The following is a 9,315-nucleotide window of genomic DNA, read 5'->3' as shown; positions in this document are numbered from 1 at the left end:
AAATTCGAACTAGGTGTCTGATAATCTGGTAGAGTGATGAGATGTCAAGTGAGTGTGAGGAAGATTTGAATAAGTCCCTATTTGTACTGAGCTAGAACTTGCCTGGTTAGTCCTGCTAAAAGTAAGCTGTAATAGACAATTAGGAAAGGATCATAGGCCCTTATTCAATATAGCCCATTTTTAGCCTAAATAAAAGAAAACCAAATGAAATTTATCCTTCTTTGATCCAAATGATCTGAGCTTAAATTAGACCTTTCTTTTTCACCCCAACTGATCTTTTCTGGGAATAATGTGTTGGCCCTGGTCCCTCCTTGGACATGTGCACCTCAGCTTATGCCAAAAGCATAAGTTGAGGGTGGCTAATGCAGTAAACAACCTTTGTTATGGCCCTGACCCAACTTTGGGTATTGTGTACCTTGACTCATGGCAAAGCCATGAGTTGAGGGTGGCTATTATGAGGAATGCTCTGGAAAGTGGGGTTGAAAGAACAAAGAGAAAGAAAGAACAAAAGTAAAGTGACTCAAGAATTAGTTGAAAGAAAAGTAAAGAAAAAGAAAAATATACAAGAAATACAAGCAAGAAAAGAAGAGAGTCACTTACACAAATGAAGAAAGAAGGGAAAATAGCAAGGTGAAAGAATATGAGAAATTGGGCGAAATAAAATGATAAAAAGTGGTATGTTTAGCCGATATGTCAAGGAGGGCAAAAAGTCACTAAAGTATACCTAAATATACCCTACCTGACCCTGAGCCTATGTTACAAGCTAAGAAAGTCCTATCGTGATCCTAAGGGTTGTATAGCGAACTTAAGGCAGTGAAAATAAGGGCAAGCTTATGGCAATAGGTATGAATGAGTGTGACTTTGTTCTGAGAGCGAGTGTTGAAAAGTAATCCTTATACTCAAACTGAAATCATTGTGTGAAAAATGAGGATTTTGTTTTAAAGTGAGGACACAAGTTGCAATACCAGAATTGTTAGCACCTCGGTGAGAAATTGAAGAGGATAGGTGTTAGCGCATGGTGAGTCTGTGTCATGTTCTGATCCCACATAATTCAAGCCTAATAGTGATAGCATGCATAGATTTGATGAGATTAATCGGGATTGATAGCCAGATGATTGCAAAGCATGAAACATGGATACTATTGTACAAAGATTTTGTATTGAGTCATAGTGCGTCGCTTGAGGACAAACAACGAATTTAAGTTGAGGGTGTTTATATACCGTGGTTTCATGTATTATTAATACTTTTTCCTTAAGTTTAGTGTGTCCAAAAGCCTTTTTGTGCTAATTTTTATATAAGTTTCTCTTTATTTTGCAGGAAATCTGTCCAAAGATGAATGCGGAGATTTTGAACGAAGAAATGGAGAAGAGACCACCTACGGAGCTTATGACGGTCCGTCGTGCTTGTGACGGTCCGTAGGTGGCAGCGTAGTGCAGCTGCTGAAGGAAGATGGGGAAGTCTGACCAAGTGTGGGGCTACGGAGTTCATGACGGTCCGTCGTGTCTATGACGGTCCGTCCTGCAGGTTCGTCATGAAGTTCATAGAAGTAGTCCCAATACCCATATTCCAAGAGTTTAAGTGTTTTGAAATGAAGACCCTCGACGGACCGTTGTGTCTATGATGGTCCGTCATACTTGCCGTCGAGGGTAATGAAGAGAGAAGCAGAATAAATTGCACAAGTATGGGACGACGGAGTCCATGACGGTCCGTCGTGACCACGACGATCCGTCGCGAGGTCCGTCGACCCAGCCGCGTTTTGACAGATTTCCAGCAAATAGAGTCCTTGTTTAATTAGGTTTTTATTTTCTATAAATAGTTCGAAAAACCTCGTTTTTGAGGTTAGACTCTGGATTATTTGGTTAGGCCCTTGATTATTGTTAGACTCTTGATTATTTTTAGACTCTTTGTTAGACTCTTGAATATTTTTAGACTCTTGTAATTGATTGTTGGTGACTTTTGCTGATTAATCAAGTGAACTTTTGGATTTTATTCTTTCTCATCGAAGTAAGTGCATGAATTCATATATCACATATTTGAATATTATAATTATGACTATGGGTAACTAAACTCCATAACTAGGGTTGTGGGAACCATAGGCAAATAATGAGATAAAACCTAACAAAAATAACAATTCTAGAATAGTGTCTTGCATGTATTAATAATTCTTTCGCTTAGAAGTCTTTTTAACGGATGGCCAACGTTAGAACTCGCCTTAATGCTACTTGCCGGACCAAGGAGGTAGATAATAGGAAAAGAATTATCAACATAGATTTAGTGTATACTATCTAATAGGCTAGTATTAATTGGTACGAGGTAATAACTTAGTCAAATATCGAATACGATGCTTAATATGAGGTAAAGATAAGGGTTAGTATAGCAATACACGTAGCCGGACCAAGGTGCGGAGTGAGATTTTCTAGATGCCGGACCAAGGATTTAGAAATACATAACTTATCACTTTGCATGCAAGATAGTAGGAAAGAATTGTTATGGTTAGAATTATCAAGTTATGAACCTGTGGGGAACCCTAGTTACTTTGATTAATTGATTAAGCTCCAACATTCGAAGTTGTTAACTGTCTCTTTCAATTTCATTAGTTATTTTCATTCATTTAGAAATAGAAACTCCCCTTTTATTGTTTTTGCTTTCCAAGGAAGTAATTGACCGAACAATAGTAATAATAGGTTAAAGTTAAGTCTAATCGATTTTCCTCGTGGGAACGATCCCAACCTCACTAGTTGGGTTATTTACTTGACACGACCACTTTACTTCTTATTTGAGAAGTAAGTTTGAGCGTATCATGGGGCTCGAACCCGAGTGGCACCCCATTTGCGAAATCAGTCACTCCGGGTCTCCCCAATCCGAATTGCTCTTTTAATTAAATTAATTAATTAATTTATTAATTCCTTAGGGTAATTACAATACCTTTGGCCTAGAAAAGACCATTTTACCCCTGGACCCTCAAAAATTAAAATTTCCTCTTTTAAGTCCGGTAAAGACTCTTTCAATTAAATCTTCATTTTCGCGAGCCTTACTTGGTTGGTTCCAACCTTTCCAAGCTCAAATAACTCCCCAAGTTAGTTGACTTGGTCGTGGTAAGGGTTCTGAGGTCTGGTTCTACGCGTATCAATCCGTGTGAACCTTGGTTTAATCACAAACATTTTTTACACCCTAAGTCTTGATCCTATTCATTTTTAGGGTTGTTACAACTATGAGGAAAGTCTTGATGAGGTTGATTCTAGTGAAGAGAGCAGTAGAGGAGTCCACAAGTGAAGATACCCAAGATACTGTAGATGAGGATGATGATCCTCTGTACTTGCCAACTTGTGCAAGAGAAATCTAGGGTAAGTCCTCTAATCTAACTACATGTATCGATGAGTTAGTATATTTTCCATCCAAGATTTATGTGAGAGCAAGAATGACTCTGTATAATAATTTTAGAAATATTTTACTTAATGAAAAAATTTATAATGACTTTAAACGTAGTTGTTTTGGTCATTTAAGGCATATTTAAGAATTTTACAACTTTAATGGACAGATGGTCCATTACATGTTATTGTGTCATGTCAATCATGATAAAAAATTGCATGAGATGTGTTTTGTGAGAATGATAAGCCTTCATGTTTTGGCTTAAAATAGTTTGCATTGATTACGAGTCTGAATTGTGGAGCATACATCACGATATATATATGAAAAAAAGTGCTTGACAAAGATGAGAAATTTTACTATAAAGTAATCAAGAATAAGAATATTAATAAATCAAAGTTGTTGAGTTTGATTAAGTGTTCTAGACTGAATAGGAGCAGAAGTTCAAGTGCTCTTTAGTTTGGTTCATCCACTTAATATTGCTTGCCCACGATCGATCTAAGATTGTGAAATCAAACCACATTAATATGACTGATGATTTAGAGTTTTTCAAGAGTTATCCGTGGGGCAAAGAGTGTTTTGATTTGACACTGAAGTATTTGAAGACTAAATTAAATTGAAGAAACAATGTGATGTGTACAAGGAAAGAGGGAATGCATCATATGCTTTGTATGGCCTCCCCTGGGCGTTTCTGGTAATTTTTATTATTTATGGAATTGATTAATATTAAACTCATATATATTTCTGTTCATTTATTTGTTATTTTATTAACATCAGGTTTGGATATATGAGACTTTTCCTCATCTTGATATATATGCAAAGAAGTCATTGGATTCTTTACTGTCAATTCCCCATTTACTTAGATGGCACAGGACAAAGAGTGATAACATTGTCGGAGGTGATCCATTTAAATATACAAAGGTATAAACTTATTTTGTTATATAAAAATATTTGTATATTATTGAAGGTCTTGTACTACTTATATATTTTTATAGGTTGTGCATCCATACCTAGTACCTACAATCCGTGAAAAGAAACAAAATTATATAGCAACATTAAAGCCATATACGGACGAAGTGAAGGACATAATTATTGATGCCTTAAAGGCTGGTTTGAAAGGTGTCATTGTCCTCACTTCTACAGTAGGTCATGTGGAGGATGAATATTCAAACGAATACATTCCTAATTAACTTGGGGAGAATTCTATACCAAGTACTTCTAAAGATGGAAGCCTGAGTGAGCGTGTTGCATCCCTCGAGCAATTAATGGTGAAAATCATTACTGTTGTACGAGAGGAGAAGTTGACAAGAAATAAAAGAAAAAGAAAAAAAATAGATAAATTTATATACTTATTAATTGTATAATATAATGTATTTGTATTAATGCTTAGCCACTGATCTTGTAGTAGATGATGACAACTTTTCGTCACCAACAGTGGATGACAACATCCTTCCATTAGTTGTAGTGGATGATAATCTTGCCGCAGTTGATGCATACTTTGCTGAAGAAGTTGATGAAGAGGAGACGAAAGAAGAAGAGAAACAACAAGAGGAGACGATGGAAGAGAACAATGGAGAAAAAGAAGAGGAGAAACTAGAAGAAAATGAAGTAACTGGAGAAGAAGAGAAAGAACAACAACAGGAGAAGATAAAAGAGAATGAAGAATAGGAAAAGCTTGAAGAATAAGGTTTGGCCACTGAAGTGGAAATAGACGTGATAAGTATTGTGATGGAGCTTAGTACTCAGGTTGGTGGTGATTAAGGGCAGTTGTGAGTTTTGGGATATTATTCCCTGATATTTTAAGACAATTTGTGGAGTTGTTTGTTTTTAAGACAATTAATTTTTGTAATAGTTGAGGTGAGTTTTGTAACAGTTGGGTTTTTCCCTGGTTTGAAGACATGTTCTTTAATAAGGTTAAAGTGGTCTTTTGTTTTTCTATTTTTGAAGACAAAAATGTACATCTGACAGTACATATTATCTGTCTTAATAAACTTGTATCTCTAATACTATAAATTGTTATCACAACATTATAAATAAAAAATAAAAGATAAAACAGTGCAACAAATAGAGAGAAATAATCTATTATTCAGTACTACATTTCTATTACTCATTTGTTACAAATTTTCCAAAAAGCAAATACAAAAAATAAACCACACAATATAGCTTTTAGGCGTTTTTCTTTTTCTTCTACCAAAATCAACCTTTTTTTAGTTGATCTTGATCTATTTCAGCATCTTTTAGCAACACTTTATAGTGGTTCCTCTGCTCTTCACCCTCTTTTAAGGAAGTCATTAGCATATCTCTATTTTCTTCGAATTCCCGTAGCTTTGTTAATTCAAATTTAGCAACGCCTTGAAAATTTTACAGGCTACTCGTTGATGATTCATTTTCATGCCACCTAAAAAATGGGCATATTCCAACTGCACAATTAAAAAATTATCAACCTAGATTTGTATCGGTGTGTGACGTCCTCAATGTAGCTGGTTTACCGCAATGAAAATTGTAAGATTTTTTTGCTTTGGATGTTTGAGACATTGTAAAAATGGATGTTTTTGAGTTGTTTATGAGAAATTGTCTTTCTTATATACTAAAAAATAAGCAATGTCACCATTGAAAAAGTGGAATTTGAACAATTATTACCGTTATGAAATGTGTATATGAAATATGTACTGGTTTTCAAAATATATAGACCTCTCAAACTATCGATGCATTTCTATGTGGGTGGTGTGTTTAAGATCAATGAGATTTACATTCTGAATACTAAGTATATTCGGGTTTATGTCTATGTTAAAGCATTATCGATACTGCAGGTAGTAGAATATGACAGTTATATATAGACCAAAAGCAGTAAGATTTACAAAAGACAGCAATTAGAGATGTATGAGAAAGAGTTGTGGTTATACAATCAACATATCCTCACAACATACTTATGTTTTCTCAAGCATTGTTCTAAGGATGTTGTTTGTATAACCACAATTCTTCCTCATACATCTCTAATCACCACACCCAATTTATATGGACTCTTACATGATCATATGACTTGTTTAAACTTATTTAATTGGATAAATTTTTAAAATATAATTTATTATTAATTAATTGTTGTCTTTTTTAAAATCCTACTGCTTTTGGTCTATATATAACTGTCATATTCTAATACCTGCAGTATCTATAATGCTTTAACATAGACATAAATCTGAATATACCTTACTAACGTCAGAGTGTAAATCTCATTGATCATACACACACCACACACATAGATATGCATCGATTGTCTAAGATGTTTATGTATTTTGACAACCAGTACATATTTTTATATACATATTTTTAAGATGGTAATAGTAGTTCAAATTCCAACTTTTTTGACAATTCATTAAGGATTCATGTAGTTTGTATTATTTATGATTGAATTAGATCTACTTAGATTATATTTTAAACATTGTTTGATTCGGTACATTATATATAGTCATATATAATAATTTTCATATTTTAATAGTTTTCATACATTAATAATTTTCATACATTAATAATTTTCATATATTAATAATTTTCACATGTTAATAGTTTTCATATTTTTATATTTTTATATATTAATAATTTTCACATGTTAATAATTTTCATATTTTAATAATTTTCATATATTAATAATTTTCGTATGTTAATAATTATCATATGTTAATAATTATAATTCTTATACTGATAAGTTTCATATGTTAATAGTTTTAATATGTTAGCAACTTTCATATATTAATAATTTTCATATTTTAATAAATTTCATATATTAATAATTTTCATATGTTAATAATTTTAATATGTTAATAATTTTTATATATTAATAATTTATATATATATATAGACAGTTGCTTGATTACAGTAGCAAAAAAAACAGAAATTCGATTATAGTAGCAAAAAGCAAGCAGTAGCTTCATTACAAAAATAAATTCTATCAAATTTGTTTAAGATGTGTTGTTTTTCACACATGTAGTTTTCTTGTGTCCGGTTCTCTTACAAATCGAACATTTTTTCCTTCTCTTGCTCTTGAAATTCTCACAGATGCTTTTGACACGTTTTCTTCTTTTCTTTCCAAGTTTGGTATCGACAAGAGGAGGACGAATCTTTACATTAAAAGACTCTTCTGGAACACCATTTCGACTCGAGAGGGACAACATTAATAGAATATATGTATGCAGGAAGGTACGCTTCAACTTTATACAAAGGCGAAGAGTAATCTTAGAAGCTCATACCATACTCATTGTTATGTTTCGATCGCAAAGCGGCCATCGCATGAGCACAAGGTATCTTGATCAAATAATATTCCCTACATGAACATGACTTTTCCAGTAGGTCCACATAGGCAGTAACACCCGCACCGAAAATAGTAAATTGATTTCCGTCACCGTTTACTTTCTCCACATACAAGAGCCCTCGATCTTTTTTTTCTTGTGATTTTCTCCGCAGCCAGCACCATTTGATCACCCATAGATATGAGTATATATGCATGCCTCTCCCTAAAAAATTCTCAAAACTCTTAGCAATTGAATTAAATATAGAGACCACGGGATACTCTCTTTTTCTATCAACATAGCATTGAGTGATTCGGTGATATTTGTGGTCATCACATCATAACTGTTGCCAAGAAAATGTGTCCTACACCACTTCTCAAAACCAATATCATGCTCAAGGACGATGGCTGCTGCGGGACATTTGTTCTTGAATTCTACAAAATGATTGTCAAACTCCTCCAAAGAATAAGTTTTTGCCACATTGTAATAAGATAAAGGTAATCTCCACAACGATGATTTACACGGAGATTTCACTGAGGTGCCTCATACAATATCCGTGGTGAGCATGATTGTAAATGTTTACAATGCCGTTGGCGATATTCTTGTGCGTATCAGCGATAAAACACAAATCTGGTTCATCAACCACAATCTCCTCAAGTTCTCAAAGAAGAACGTCCAAGATACATCATTTTCTTTGTCCACAATACAAAAGGCAGTCGGATAAATATGATTCTTCGTATATTGTGCCACATCGCTCAACAATACACCCTCGTATTTACCGTGTAAATGAATATGTAAATGAGTGCCATCAACCACAATTACCTTTCTCATGTGGGAAAAAATCCTTTAATGCAAGCACCAAAGGCAAAGAAATAATACATGAACTTATAACTATCCTCGTTTACAATAAGACAATAACTAGAACCAACATTGATTGTATCGAACATGTAAGAAAAAGCCGGTAAGCATGAATATTCGTTCTCCGCTTTCCCTCGAACCATTTCCTTAGCAACCACACCAATAGCTTGGACTTCAACGAAAAGAATTAAATATAGCACTTTGAATCTCTTTAACATTTGGACCCTTGCCATCACTATACATATTTACACAAAGTGAAGCAATCACTTTTATTGAAATTTTTCTATGGATACTGTTGGCATGTTTAACACCAATAGCTTGGACTTCAATGAAAAGAATTAAATATAGCTCTTAGAATCTCTTTAACATTTGGACCCTTGCCATCACTATACATATTTACACAAAATGAAGCAATCACTTTGATTGAAATTTTTCTATGGATACTGTTGGCATGTTTAACGCCAAAAATATGTTCACCAATGTACTTATAGATACGAAATCTATAACACCCCAAAAGAATTTTCAAACTAATACTTGAGTCGTTAATCGTAGTGAGTGATATTTCACCATGGAATTAAAAATTTCTTAAGTCTTAAGGTCAGTTATATAGATTTAGCACCAAGAGTTCTAAAAAGAATTAAATTAGAAATAACAAAAATCTGAAATTTTGAGAGTTAAGTTAAGTATGAGTTTTGGGTCAACTTCAAAGGACCATAAATTCCAGTACAGGATGAGTTAGGTGTGATACAAGATACCATTGGAAATATCTTTGAACTATATTTCCAAAGCCGTGGAGTTTGCAAAATTTCAA

Source organism: Solanum pennellii, chromosome 5, assembly GCF_001406875.1.
Source record: "Solanum pennellii chromosome 5, SPENNV200".
In the NCBI taxonomy this organism is placed as follows: Eukaryota; Viridiplantae; Streptophyta; class Magnoliopsida; order Solanales; family Solanaceae; genus Solanum; species Solanum pennellii.
This window is presented reverse-complemented; position numbering follows the sequence as displayed.